The following is a 14023-nucleotide window of genomic DNA, read 5'->3' as shown; positions in this document are numbered from 1 at the left end:
TTGAGCCCAAGAAAGCAGGTTGTGGGAACCTCTGATTTATAGCCAGTTGGTCAGAAGCACACATAGCTGGACTTGTGAATGTGCTGTGAAGTGGAGGGCAGTTTTGTGGAACTAAGCCCTTACCCTGTGGAATCTGATGCAATCTCTGGGCAGATAGTGTCAGAATTGAGTTGAATGGTAGGACACCAGCCCGTTCCAGAGAATTGCTTGGTATGGGAAAAACCCTTCCCATACATTTAAATTAAGTCTACAGAACTTACAGGAGCTGTTGAAGATAAGGCTCCTGAGAATATTTTCGTATATGTATCTTGGTAAACAGCATTCTGTTAGTTATATACTTAGGAGTGAAATTGTTGAGTCAGAGTATGAAAATGTCAACTTGAGTAGACATTGCCAAACTGTTTTCGTTGTGGCTGTACCAATTTATAGTCCAGCCAATGGTGTAGGAGAGTTTACTTCACATCCTCACCAACCCTTGGTATTGTTAGTCTTTAAAACTTCAGCCAATTAGAAGATCTGTAATGGTATCACTTGGTGGCTTTAATTGCTATTCTCCTTTAGCTAAAGAAGCTGAGCACACTTTTGTATTTATTGGCCAGTTGGATACCTTATCCTGTATCCAAATACCTGGTCTCTTACTGTGTTCTTCCTCTTTATTTATTGTCTTTTTCTTCTCGTGGTGAAATGTTCTGTTAAATTGCAAATGTTATATTCGCCTTTCAGCAAGTGGTTAAATTCTCATTCTTTCTCCCAGCCTCACTTTCTTCACTTGGTAACATCATGCATGCTGTTTCATATCTTGTCCTTGAAAAAATATGATTGACCTGGGAGTTTCTGCCGTAGCACAGTGGGTTAAGAATCTGACTGCAGTGGCATGGGTTCGATCCCTGGCCAGGCACAGGGAGTTAAGTTGCATCTGTAGTTTGGACTGAATCCCTGGCCCAGGAACTTCCATATTCCATGGGGGTAGTAGCAATTAAGAAAAAAATGCAGTTGACCCTTGAACAACATGGGGCTTAGGGGTGTCCCACTAGTAAGAAATCCACATACTGTTACTTGTCTCAAAAACAAAGGAACTGATAAATGATGCAGTCAAGGGCAGGAAGTGGAAACAGTTGGGATAGAATCAGGATTCAAACTCTACTTCTTCTGTTACCAGTTTTTGTGATCTCTCATCAGATATAAACTTTCCTCAACACTTAGCTGATTTGTATGTTCATCTGTAAAATGAAAATACAGGTAGTATATTTATTGAAAAAAATTGACCCAGAGGAGACCCATGCAATTCAAACCCATGTTGTCCAAAAGTCAATCGTATATCCTGAGACCCTTTCCATTATTAGTACATGAAAAACTGCTCCCTGCTTTTTATAGCTGTATTGTGTTCTTATAGCAGTTTACCATCCTTGATTTTAAAAAAATCATTTAAGTATAATTGATGTACAATGTTGTATTAATTTCTACTGGACATCAGTGTTTCAGTTATACACATTCTTTTTCATACTCTTTTCCATTTTGGTTTATCACAGGTCATTGAATATATATGGCTCTTTGTGCTGTACAGTAGGATCTTGTTATTTATCCATTCCATATATAGTAGTTCGCCTCTGCTAACACCAACCTCCCACTCCCTACATTCCCGTCCTTAGCAACCACAAGTCTTTTCTGTATGTCTGTAAGTCTATTTTTTTTTTGTAAAAGTTCACTTCTGTCATATTCTAGATTTCACATACATGTGATATCATACATTATTTGTCTTTCTTTTTGACTTCACTTAGTATGATAATCTCTGGTTTCATCCATGTTGCTCAGATGCCATTATTTTGTTCTTTTTAATGACTGAGAAATACTCCACTCTATGTGTGTACCACATCTTCTTTATCCATTGAGCTCTCAATGGACGTTTAGGTTTGTCCATGTCTTGGCTATATGTGACTAGTGCCGCAATGAACATAGGGGTGTATGTATCTTTTTGAATTACTTTTTTCATCCAGATACGTGCCAAGAAGTGGTATTTTTGGATCATATACCATAATTTATTTTAATTAGTTTTATTTTTAAAAAAATTTATTGGCATATAACTGGAGCACGGAAGAGAGAGAAAAAAACAAACCTTCCGATTGGCAAAACAAAAATTAGAAGAAAAGGAAAAAAGCAGATAGCAACCTGGTGAAAAATAGCCATGACTCAAATCAGAGAGTAAGAGTAAAGGGCTAATTTTGCCATTATGGCCAGAACGCCTAGAAACTGAAAAGGAAAGGATTAAAACTCAAAAGAAAGATGTGCAAAGAATGTGAACAGACTGTTCACAGGAAAAAGAAATAAAAACAGTCCTAAGATACTTGGAAAGGTAGGGTTCAACTTTACACATCCTTAAAGAAATGGAAAATAACATGATGCTAAAGAGCCAGATTGGCAAAAATTGCTAGGTTTGGCAACACACGCTGTTGACAGAGCAGTGGGAAAATGGGCATTTTCATACATGGCTAGTGGAGGTGCAAAGTGGTTCTGTGTTGACCACTTCTAAGTTATATGTGCAGCTCTTCATTTTAGCAATTCAATTTCTGGGACTTTATTCTACAGATAGATATGTATGCCTGTCTGAAATTGGTATACCAAGTTACTGATTATGGCATTCTTGCAAATAGGGAAAGATGAGAAACCAAATGTCCTTCAATAGAGGACTAGCCATGGTACATAGATACAATGGAAACTGCAGATGTAAAACAGAATGTTTATGAGGAAGGGTGTCTAAGATCTATTAATTTGAAGTTCCCTTGTAGCAGAGTGGATTAAGGATCAAGGGTTGTTACTATAGCAGCTCTGGCTCAGGAACTTCCACATGCCATGGGTGTGGACAAAAAAAAAAAAAAAGTCTATTAATTAAAAGACAAAGGAAACAACCCTGCCAACAAAAATCAAGGTAGAGACTAACAAAATGCTTATTTCTTGTGTAAAAGGAAGGGGAGTAATAATATATTGACATACCCTGTATACACATGAAAAAATTTCTGTAGCAAGAAACTAATAAAAGTATTTCTCCATCAGAGAGAATGTGGGAACTGGATGGTAGATGAGAAGGGTGTCTGGCCTCAGGATTTTTCTCTGTATACTTTAAACACTTTTACAGTGAAATGATAGACAAGAGCAGAATGTATACTGCGTTGCTAAATTATTTAAAAGTGTACACTGAAACCATTATCTAGGTCAAGAAATAAAAACTGTATCACCCTATGAGCCTTCTCCTCTCCATCACGTCCTGTCACCTGAGATAACCACTGTCCTGATTATTACGTACAGCACTTATTTGCTTTATGGTTTTATTGCCAGGAGTGTGCCCTGGAGCAGGAGTGTGGGTTCCACTGTCTCACTGGCCCACTTTATTTAGTGCTGGTGTGGCTTCAGGCCAGGGCCTTGGCTGCTTGACTGCTGCCTGACCAGGAGAAGTATACACACCTCATAGGATGTGGTGATAGGCCATGAGGGTTTCTGCAAAGCAGGCAGCTTCTTTTTAAATTTTTTTAAAATTTTATATTGGAGTATAGTTGATTTACAATGTTGTGTAATTTCAGTATAGAAAAGTGAATTAGTTATACATGTATATGTATTTATTCTTTTTTAGATTCTTTCCCCAAATAAGTTATTAACAGAATATTGAGTAGAGGTCCCTGTGCTATACAGCAGGTACTTGCTGGTTATCTATTTTATATACAGTAGTGTATATATGTTAATCCGAAACTCCTAATTTATCCCTCCCCCAGCCACGATTCCCCCTTGGTGACCCTAAATTTGATTTTGTAATCTGTGAGTCTGTTTGTTTTGTAAATAAGTTCATTTGTGCTATTTTTTTTAGATTCTATGTGTAAATGGTATTTGCCTTTCTCTGACTTATTTCATTTAGTATGATAATCTCTTTGTCAGTCCGTGTGGCTGAAAATGGCACTATTTCATTCTTTTTTAATGGCTGAGTAATATTCCTTTGTATATATATGTACCACATCTTCTTTATCCATTCCTCTGTTGATGGGAATTTAGGTTGTTCCCATTGGCTAATGTAAATAGTGCTGCAATGAACATTGGGGTGCATATATCTTTTCTAATGTTTTCTCTGGATATATGCCAGGTGTGGGTTTGCTGACTCACATACCATAATTTTAATTAACTTTAATTAGATCCTATTGATGGACACTGAAGTATTTCTACTACTTTGCAACTATTTATTGCAAACAATGCTTCAATATTTTTATGTGTATTAAAGTATTTCTGTAGGGTTGGTTCCTAGAAGAAGTAGCACTGCAGGTCAGAGTAGTTGCATCTTTTATGTTGATAACTAGTGTCACATAGCTATCCATAAAGGCTTCCCTGCTTACCATCTGCACAATCTCATTTGTGTGGTTCTGTCTTTTCAAATCTAATAGGTAGACAACAAATGGTGACTTACTGTAGTTTAAAAAACTTATTGTGATATGACTGACATGCAATCATGTGCACGTATTTAAAGTTTTGAGTACTTCCCATCATGGCTCGGTGGAAACGAATCTGACTAGCATCCATGAGGACTCAGGTTCAATCCCTGGCCTCGCTCAGTGGGTTAAAGATCTGGTATTGCTGTGGCCATGGTGTATGCTGGCTGCTATAGCTCCGATTCAACCCCTAGCCTGGAAATCTCCATATGCCGCTAGTGTGGCCCTAAAAAGACAAAAATAAAGTTTTGATGTATGGCGACATTTGTGAAACCATCACCACAATCAAGCGAATGAGGATTTTCATCATGACCCCAAATTTTCTCCTGTCCTTTAGTATTCCCTTCATCTTCCCTTGCTACTCCACTCCCTCCCTCCCTAAGCAACCAACGATGGGTTTTCTTTCACTATAGATTAGTTGGCATTGACTAATTCACATATTTAACCGTTGAAGGACATTTGAGTTGTTCACAGTATATTTTTTCACTATTACCAAAACCATTTTAAGCATTTACATACAAGTCACTGTATGGACATGTATTTTCCTTCTGGGTAAATACGGAGGAGTGAAATAAATGGATTATATCATATAGCTGCTAAAATTGTTTTCTGAAGTAGTTGTACTCTTTTTCATTTCATTGAGAGTTCCAGTTTTTCCACATACTTAACACCTAAGGCAACATTTTTCATTTTGACCACTTGAATAAGTGTGTAGTGGTATCTTGTGGCTTTAATCTACATTTTCCTAAAGATTAAGCATCTTTATGTACTTTTTGTTTTGCCACTTGTATATCTTTTTTGGTTAAGTGTTTCAATCTCTAGCCTATTTTTAATTTGGGCAGTTTTCTTATTACTGAACTGAGAATTTTTTCTAATATTTTCTGAATACAAGTCCTTTTTTTTTTTTTTTTTCCTTTGGCCATTCCTGCTCCTGTGGCACACATGGAAGTTCAAACACCAGGGGTTAAACCTGAGCTGCTACAATGGCACACTGGACCCAACCTGCTGCACCACAAGGGAACTCCCAGAATATAAGTCCTTTTAAAATATCTTCTTTTTAAAGATTTCCCTCTTATCTGTAGCTTGTCTCTTATCAGTATCTTTCAGAGAGCAGGACTATTTAGTTTTGAAGATCAAATTTATCAGTTTTCTCTTATGTATTGTGATTTCAATGTCCCGTTGAAGAATTTTTGCCTAACCCAAGGTCACAAAGATTTTCTTCTATGATTTTCTCTAGACAGGATATTTCTAGACTTTATATGATTTTGAGTTAGAGGTATGTGTACAAACTTTTCTTGTATATAGATAATGGATATCCAAAGGTTTGAGGATCACTTTTTGAAAAAGACTATCCTACTATACATTGACCTGGAAAGTGTGTGTGTGTATGTGGTTTTTTGTTTTTTGTTTGTTTGCTTCTTTCTTTCTGAAATAAGTTTTTATGTATGTAAAGTTCTTCTATTCTGTTCCATTGATTATTTTCCTATCTCTATACTAATAAGCTGGTTTTTTTATTTATAATTTTTTAAATTTTCCCCTGTACAGCAAGGGGGTCAGGTTATCCTTACATGTATATATTACAATTACATTTTTCCCCCACCCTTTCTTCTGTTGCAACATGAGTATCTAGACAAAGTTCTCAATGCTATTCAGCAGGATCTCCTTGTAAATCTATTCTAAGTTGTGTCTGATAAGCCCAAGCTCCCGATCCCTCCCACTCCCTCCCCCTCCCATCAGGCAGCCACAAGTCTCTTCTCCAAGTCCATGATTTTCCTTTCTGAGGAGATGTTCATTTGTGCTGGATATTAGATTCCAGTTATAAGTGATATCATATGTCATTTGTCTTTGTCTTTCTGACTCATTTCACTCAGTATGAGATTCTCTAGTTCCATCCATGTTGCTGGAAATGGCATTATGTCATTAATAAGCTGTTTTGATTACTGTTGCTTCATGAGTCTTGAAATCAGATAGTGTTAACCCTTCAACTCTGTTCTTCAAAGTTGTTTGGGATAATCTGAGTCCTTTGAATTTTAGAATTAGCTTGATAATCACTACAAAATAGGCTAAGATTTAGATTGGGATTGATGGAAGTGAATCTTTTTTTTAATTTTAAATGATTTTTATTTTTTCCATTATAACTGGTTCATAGTGTCCTGTCAATTTATACAGCAAAGAGTCACACATACATTTATACATTCTTTTTCTCACATTACCCTCCATCATGCTCCACTATAGGTGACTAGATATTGCTCCCTGTGCTATACAGCAGGATCTCATGGTTTATCCAAAACAGGTGGCCGCACCTGCAGCATATGGAAATTCCCGAGCCAGAGGCTGAGCCACAGCCACTGCAGAAGCAACACTGAGTTATTTGTTATGCTGCAAGCCACACAGGAAGTCCATGATGGAAGTGAATCGTTACGTCACTTTGGAAAGCTAATGTTTATTGGTTCTTTGACTTTATTGTTGATAAACGTAGAAACTTTGAAGACACTGAATCCATTTATATCCCACCTGACCTATGTGCAATTTTTGTCACATGTTTGAGTTCTAATTCATTTATAACCCCACAAAGATTGTGAGTGTTTTAAACTCATCTAGATTTATTTATTTTGTGTTCTCCCTTGTTACTTCATTCTTGTATGTCCTCCTTGGATTGAATTTTCCAGCCTGAAGATCATTCCTTAATGTTTCAGTTAGTGGAGTCAGTCAGTAACCTTGTTGGTGTGCATCTAAAAATTATTTTCCTTCCTTTCTTTTTTAATGGCTGTACCTGTTGCATATGGAAGTTCCAAGGCTAGGAGTTGAATTAGGGCTGCAGCTGAGCCCCATGCCACAGCCACCACCACACCAGATCTGAGTCCCATCTGCCACCTATGCCAAAGCCTGCAGCAACACTGGATCCTTAATCCACTGAGGAAAGCCAGGGATTGAACCTGCATCCTCATGGAGACTATGTTGGGTCCTTAACTTACGTTAACTCACTGAGCCACAATGGGACTCCTTTTGATTCTTTTTTTTTTTTTTTTTTTTTTTTTGGTCTTTTTAGGGCCACACCCATGGCATATGGAGATTCCCAGGTTAGGGGTCAAATTGGAACTGCAGCTGCCGGCCTATGCCATAGCCACAGCAACATGGGATTCAAGTCACATCTGCAACATATACCATAGCTCAGGGCAATGCTGGATCCTTAACCCGTTAAGCGAGGCCAGGAATCGAACCTTCGTCCTTGTGGATGCTAGTCAGATTCATTTCTGCTGAGCCTCGAGCGAGACTACCCTTCTTTTCATTCTTGAAGGATAATTTCACTGCTTATATAATTTTGGGTTGACAATTACTTTTCCTTCAGAAGTTTGGTGATATTTTCTCCTTTCCCTTATTTTCTGGTCTCTATCATTGAGATTCCAGAGTTCCCATCATGGCTCAGCAGTAACAAACCTGACTAGTATCCATGAGGGCTTGAGTTTGATCCCCAGCCTCACTCAGTGAGTTTAGTATCAATCATTGCCATGAGCTCTGGTGTAGGTGGCAGACATGGCACAGATCTGACATGGCCATAACATAAGCCTGCAGCTACAGCTCCGATTCATCCCCTGGGCTGGGGTGCGACCCTAAAAGACAAAATAAACAAACAAATAGATAAAAATAGATTCTATGGTTTTAGCTCTTAGCCTAATTGTTAGGGAAACAATAAACCTTTTTTCTCTGGCTACTTCTTGATTTTTTAGGATTTTTCTCTTTGCCTTTGGTTTTTTTGGTAGTTTTCCTATCATGTGTCTAGAAAAGGTTTTTTTTTTTTTTTTTTTTTTAAATTCTACTTGGAGTTTATAAGGCTTGTCGTATTTGTGGATTATGTCTTTTATTGGTTTGGGAGGAATCTCAGGTAATTCCTTGTCAAAAATCACTACAACTCCTCTCTGGGACTACAGTTAAACATGAGAACTTTTTTCTCTTAGCTCTCATCTGAATTTTCTATCCTGTGACTCTGCTTCAATTTAGATACATTCTTTAGAATATGGGTGGTGGTCTGGAGCCTGCTTATACCAGTTTACAAGAACCTATTATTAAATTTTTATCAAGAAAATTTATGAACTGGTTGTTAAACCTTTGATAACTTGAAATGAGGTATGATAGGAATAGTGATACCATGGAAAGTGGCAAAAACTATAAATTAGAGGTACCCTTCTTCATTTCTCCTCGATTGACAGCATTGTTAATGTACGAATCTGTTTATTTAAAAAGGTCAGGAAATCAGATATGGCCTGGTTTACTGAAAAATTCTGTTTTATTCAGTGGAGATTTTCTTTGTTTACTATACACAGGTAATCTATTTTAAACAGTGAACCCAAAACTGTAGAATGATGTTGTGCTAAAAATTAATGGCACATAATTTATCTTTGAACTTGATTTGTGCATGATAGTGCTAATGTACAATGGTAGTTGATTTCAAGCTGTAGCTGAAAATGATGTGGGAGATGGGACTGAATGAATTCTGACCTAATGACATGCCTGAATTCTTAAAAATTTATGGAGTTCCCGTTGTGGTGCAGTGGTTAACGAATCCGACTAGGAACCATGAGGTTGCAGGTTCGATCCCTGACCTTGCTCAATGGGTTAAGGATCCGGCGTTGCCGTGAGCTGTGGTGTAGGTTGCAGACGCGGCTCGGATCCCACGTTGCTGTGGCTCTGGCGTAGGCCAGTGGCTACAGCTCCGATTGGACCCCTAGCCTGGGAACCTCCATATGCCGCGAGAGCGGCCCAAAGAAATAGCAAAACGACAAAAAAAAAAAAAAAAAAATTATTTATAGAAAAGTCCCTATTTCACACTCTCATTTGCTGTATCTTAGAAGAAGAGAACATGGTTTGGCTGGGTGGGGTGTGTTAGAGAAGAAACGTCATCTTTTATTTCCTATCAATGAGAATATAACAACTTAAAAATCAGTATGATATGGCTGTGCTTATAATGAATCTCATGGTGATAAAATCCAGGTATTGCCATGATGCTAGAATTACTGACACCATTGAACTCCAGATTTCATAATGAACTTTCAATTCAGCAATTTCTTAGGGGTTGGAAAATAACCATTCTTTTCTATATTGGAAACGTTTTAAATGAACATTTTAGGGGCCTAACTTTTCCTGTTTCAATGAAGATAGAAGGGATTTTTCTTCTTCCATTTACTTTTTTTTCCTGTTCTCTAAGGATGCTGTCAACTGTCAGTTGAATTTAGAAAAAAGTACCAAAACCTTATCCAGTATTCTTAGTGTTTGTTAACATATAAAAATCATTCTAGGAGTTCCCACTGTGGCTCAGCAGGTTAAGAATCCAACATAGAGTAGTTCCCGTTGTGGCACAGTGGAAACGAATCCAACTAGACACCATGAGGTTATGGGTTCAATCCCTGGCCTTGCTCAGTGGGTTAAGGGTCCGGCATTGCCGTGAGCTGTGGTGTAGGTTGCAGATGTGGCTTGCATCCCACATTGCTGTGGCTGTGGCGTAGGCCAGTGGCTACAGTTCCCATTGGACCCCTAGCCTGGGAATCTCCATATGCCATGGGTGCGGCCCTAAGAAAAAATAAATTTGGAAAAAAAAAAAAAGAACCCAACATAGAGTCCATGAGGATGTACGTTCAATTCCTGCCCTTGCTCAGTGGTTAAGGATCTGGCGTTGCCACAAGCTACGGCATAGGTCACAGATGCAGTTCAGATCTGGCATGGCTGTGGCCGGCAGCTGCAACTCAGATCCGACCCCTAGCCTGGGAACTTCCAAATACCACAGATAAAGCCCTAAACCCCCCCCCCCCCAAAACAAAAAACATTATAATGGCCTGTGCCATTGTGCCTTTTTATAGCTTTTTTTTGTTTGTTTGTTTTGTTTTTACTCTTTAGGTATTTGTCTGTACATAAAGACACTGAGATACTTATGTGAGTAAAAATGTTCGCGCAGTAAGCGTACTGGTTCTAAATGATTTAATAGTCATATATGATTCACAAAGTTCCAGTTATTTTCCTAAGTATCAAAAAGTCTTAACATTTTGAAACTTGCAGAGCCTAAAGATGGTTCTAATTCAATATCAGCCAGTAAGAGCTCAGGCTGTCGCTCCCCATGCCTCACAGGTATTTATAATCTCAGTCTCTTCTTTGGCACCTTTGCGAATTGAAAATACACTTTTTGAGGGATAGGGAAAAGCATGGAGAGAGGGGTGATGTGCATCTTCGATTTGGTTAACTCATAGATTTGGGTTTTATGCCTAATTTCTAGTATTATGTCATTTAATTAAGCGGCTTCTCTGGAAAGTCACCTGCCTTCTTTACATGGATGTTTCGGTCTCAATTGACAATTTTTCAAAATCTTGCCAACTCAGCCAGTCTGAAAAGAATAGGCAATTTTTACTACTAGTATTGCTGGGCAGTCTTTTGCATATGTCATGGATTTTGGTTTTAAAACTATAACATGACTGGTGTTCTCTTGTGGCACAGCAGGTTAAGGATCCAGCGTGGTCACTGCTGTGGTGCGGGTCTGATCTCTGGCCTAGGAACTTCTACATGCCTCAGGTGTGGCCAAAACAAAAACAAAACAAAATTGCATCATGACCATGAAGAACTCAACCTCACCTGGTGGCTTTATTGATACAAGTCCCTAATGTGAACCCATGAGGAAATGTCAGACAAAGGCAAGGTGAGGGACATTCCCTAAAATAATTGGCTTGTACTTTTTCAACACATCAGTGTCATTAAATAAAAAGACCGAGGAAATGTTCACGGTGAAGGGAGATGAAAGAGCTGTGACAACAAAATGCTGTACATGATCCAGAATTTTCTTTTGCAAAGGACTTAGGACAGGTGGCAAAATGTGAATAAAGTCTATAGGTAACAGTGTTAAATCAATGCTAATCTTCAGAGTTTGGTCAGTGCATTGTGCTGTTTTCAGAGAATGTTCTTGGGAGTTCCTGGTGGCTCCACAGGTTATGGATCCCCTGCTGTTTCTGCTGTGGCTTGTGTCACTGCTGTGGTTGGGGTTCATTCCCTTGCCCAGGAACTTGTGCAAGCCGAGGGCATGGCCAAAACAGAGAATGTTCTTATTTTTAGGAGATACAAACGGAAGTATTTAGGGATAAAGAGGCACCATCTCACCAGACATGTAACTGACTTTCAAATGGCTGGATAAACAAAACTACTAAAATTTGGAATCTTGTGAAAGGGTATAAGGAGATTCTTCGTACTACATTTTTGCTATTTTTCTATAATCCCATTGTGTCAAAAAGTTAAAAAAAAATCTTGCATAATGATATAATCCCTCTGGAGATATTTTGGGACAGAATGAAGAACCCAAATTAAAAATTCTACTGTGAAGTGTCACATATCAATTCAGATGTGGTGACATAGGAACATCTGTGCTGCCCAGCCAAGTCTACCCATGCAGAGCAGTGACAGCTGTTGGGATACAACCTACCCCTTTGCCTTTGATGTAAGTTGTAAGAAAATGGTATAGGAGATCCTGAGCACTTACTTGGTGTTAAGCAATTTCCCTACTACTCAATTTAATCCTCATAATGTTTCTGCATCTAAGAACATCTAAATGTTTCAGAATTGAGGAAATGAGGGCTTCGGGTGGAATTGAGAGGACTGGGTGATACACTGGCATGAGGAAAAAGTGGGTGCCAAGAAATGACTCTTGGGTTTCTCATAAAAGCCATTGGTACCATCTGCCAGCAGGAGACCTGGAAGAGAGGCAGTTGAGAGTGCACAAGATATCTAAGGGCAGAAGAATGCACAGATTTGAATTCCAAAGGAGAGAGGCTGGGAGCTGTCTCTCAGCTGGTCACAGAACATTTGGGATGGACGTATGCGTGTGTCACGAAAAGAATAGGAAACCCTGGTAAATGTCAGTTGTCCCACATTAGGTGGGATTTCAGGGATTCAGCACTAGGGCTGAGGTTCTGAGCGGTACCTTACGTGCATCCTTGGCTCTGTACTGAGGTCCAGGATGCCTTTAGGAGAGTTGAAGGCAGACAATCTTTAGGAGCAAGGCTTAAGTACTCAGCAGATTTCCAGTATTGCCCTTTTTCCTGGACCTTGAATCCTGAAGTTGTGAGTCATAGATGGTAGGATATTGATCTATATTGGGAACCGAGGTCATTAAATATTGTCCCAAATTGAACTCAGGCAGATAAGCTGATAGATTTACCAGAAATGTTTATAAAGTGCTCAGAAAGAGTATAAATTTTATCTATATTAGGACCAATAAACAGTAATAATTGCTGATCCTTGTCTCTTATTCTTGCTCTCTGTGATAACTCAAAAATCAATACATTTGATAATTATGCCTGGAATCTCTCAGGGGCAGATGGGACTAAGAAGTGCACATGCAAACACACTCCTCATGGAGGAAATAGCAAAAATATTTTTACTTAGTCTGGACAAAATATCACACAAGTAGAAATGAGCAGCGCAACAACTAAAACAAGATTGGACATACACTTCACTCCCAGGTGTCAACCATCATAGCAAACCAAGTTTCACTTTACACCTGTAGAAGTTTCAGATCATGCATTTACATTATAATCACAGGTCTTATCTCCTGGGGTGCATTGTTAAGAGAGATCATTCCAAGAAACAGGCAAGGCCACTGTTAGATCCATGTGTTCCCCAACATTTGCAGCCCCATGTTGGTTGGTAGCACCATGTAACCAGTTCTGGCCAATGAACTAATTAAGTAACAGGTGGAGTACTTATAAACAGGTATGAGACCTTACAGGTCTCCCTTCTTTGTGCCACAAAAATATCAGTCAACTTGACCTAATTGGCGATTCTAGAAATACTCTTCCCAATGACAGCATACTACATTCTTTTTAAGTGCATATGGAACACTTACCAAGATAGACCACATTCTGGACCATACACAAAACAGTTCTCAATAGATTTAAATGAATTCAAGTGCTACATGGTATGTTTTCTAATCACAGTAAAGTTAAATTAGAAATCAATAATACAACACTGGAAAATAATGCACATATTTAGAATTACACTTCTAAGAACGCTGGCACCAAAGAGGACATGAAAAGTAAAACTTAAAAAGTTTAAAAGCGGGAGTTGCCGCTGTGGTGCAGTGGGATCGGTGGTGTCTCTGCAGTGCCAGGATACCAGTTTGATCCCTGGCCTGGCACAACAGGTTAAAGGATCTAGAATTGCTGCAATTGCGGCTCAGATCTGATCCCTGGCCTAGGACATCCATATGCTGTGGGATGGCCAAAAAAATTGAAAAGTTAATGAAAACACAGCATATCAATATAAAACACAGCTTATCAATATATCTTGGATGTAATTAAAGGAGTACTTATAAGAAATTTTCAGTCTAAAGATCTATATTAAGAAAAGACTCAAATCAATTACTTCAGCTTCCTCTTTTAAGAAACTACAAAAAGGAGGACATGAAATCCAAGCTACATATATAAGGATGAAAACAGCCAATGAAATAAACAGAAACCATAGCGACCCAAAAATGCTTTCCTTCCAATTTTATTGGTTAATCATACCAATAAAATTGGAAGGAAAATAGC

General features: G+C 38.5%; 1 protein-coding gene across 39 annotated transcripts in view; it reads left to right on the top strand.

Annotated features, from left to right (window-relative positions):
• GCNT3 (glucosaminyl (N-acetyl) transferase 3, mucin type) overlaps positions 1-14023 on the top strand; it is a 115618-nt gene that overhangs the window by 27237 nt on the left and 74358 nt on the right. For 9 of the 39 annotated variants that reach the window (XM_084968853.1, XM_084968830.1, XM_084968644.1 and 6 more), the window contains exon 2: positions 10947-11142. The exons of 20 other annotated variants lie outside the window; for them this stretch is intronic. The gene's annotated coding sequence lies outside the window, so the exon portion shown is untranslated. Of the gene's footprint in view, positions 1-10315; positions 10389-10943; positions 11143-14023 lie in introns of all 39 variants that reach the window. 10 more of the 39 variants (XM_084968748.1, XM_084968614.1, XM_084968766.1 and 7 more) reach the window with 5 other exon arrangements.

Source organism: Sus scrofa, chromosome 1 (assembly GCF_054392235.1).
Source record: "Sus scrofa isolate SSC_HxYL_T2T_F1_AM1 chromosome 1, Sscrofa_HxYL_maternal_Yorkshire_Landrace_v2.0, whole genome shotgun sequence".
In the NCBI taxonomy this organism is placed as follows: Eukaryota; Metazoa; Chordata; class Mammalia; order Artiodactyla; family Suidae; genus Sus; species Sus scrofa.
Note: the sequence above shows the minus strand (reverse complement) of the source record. Positions and strands in the feature narration are given on the sequence as shown.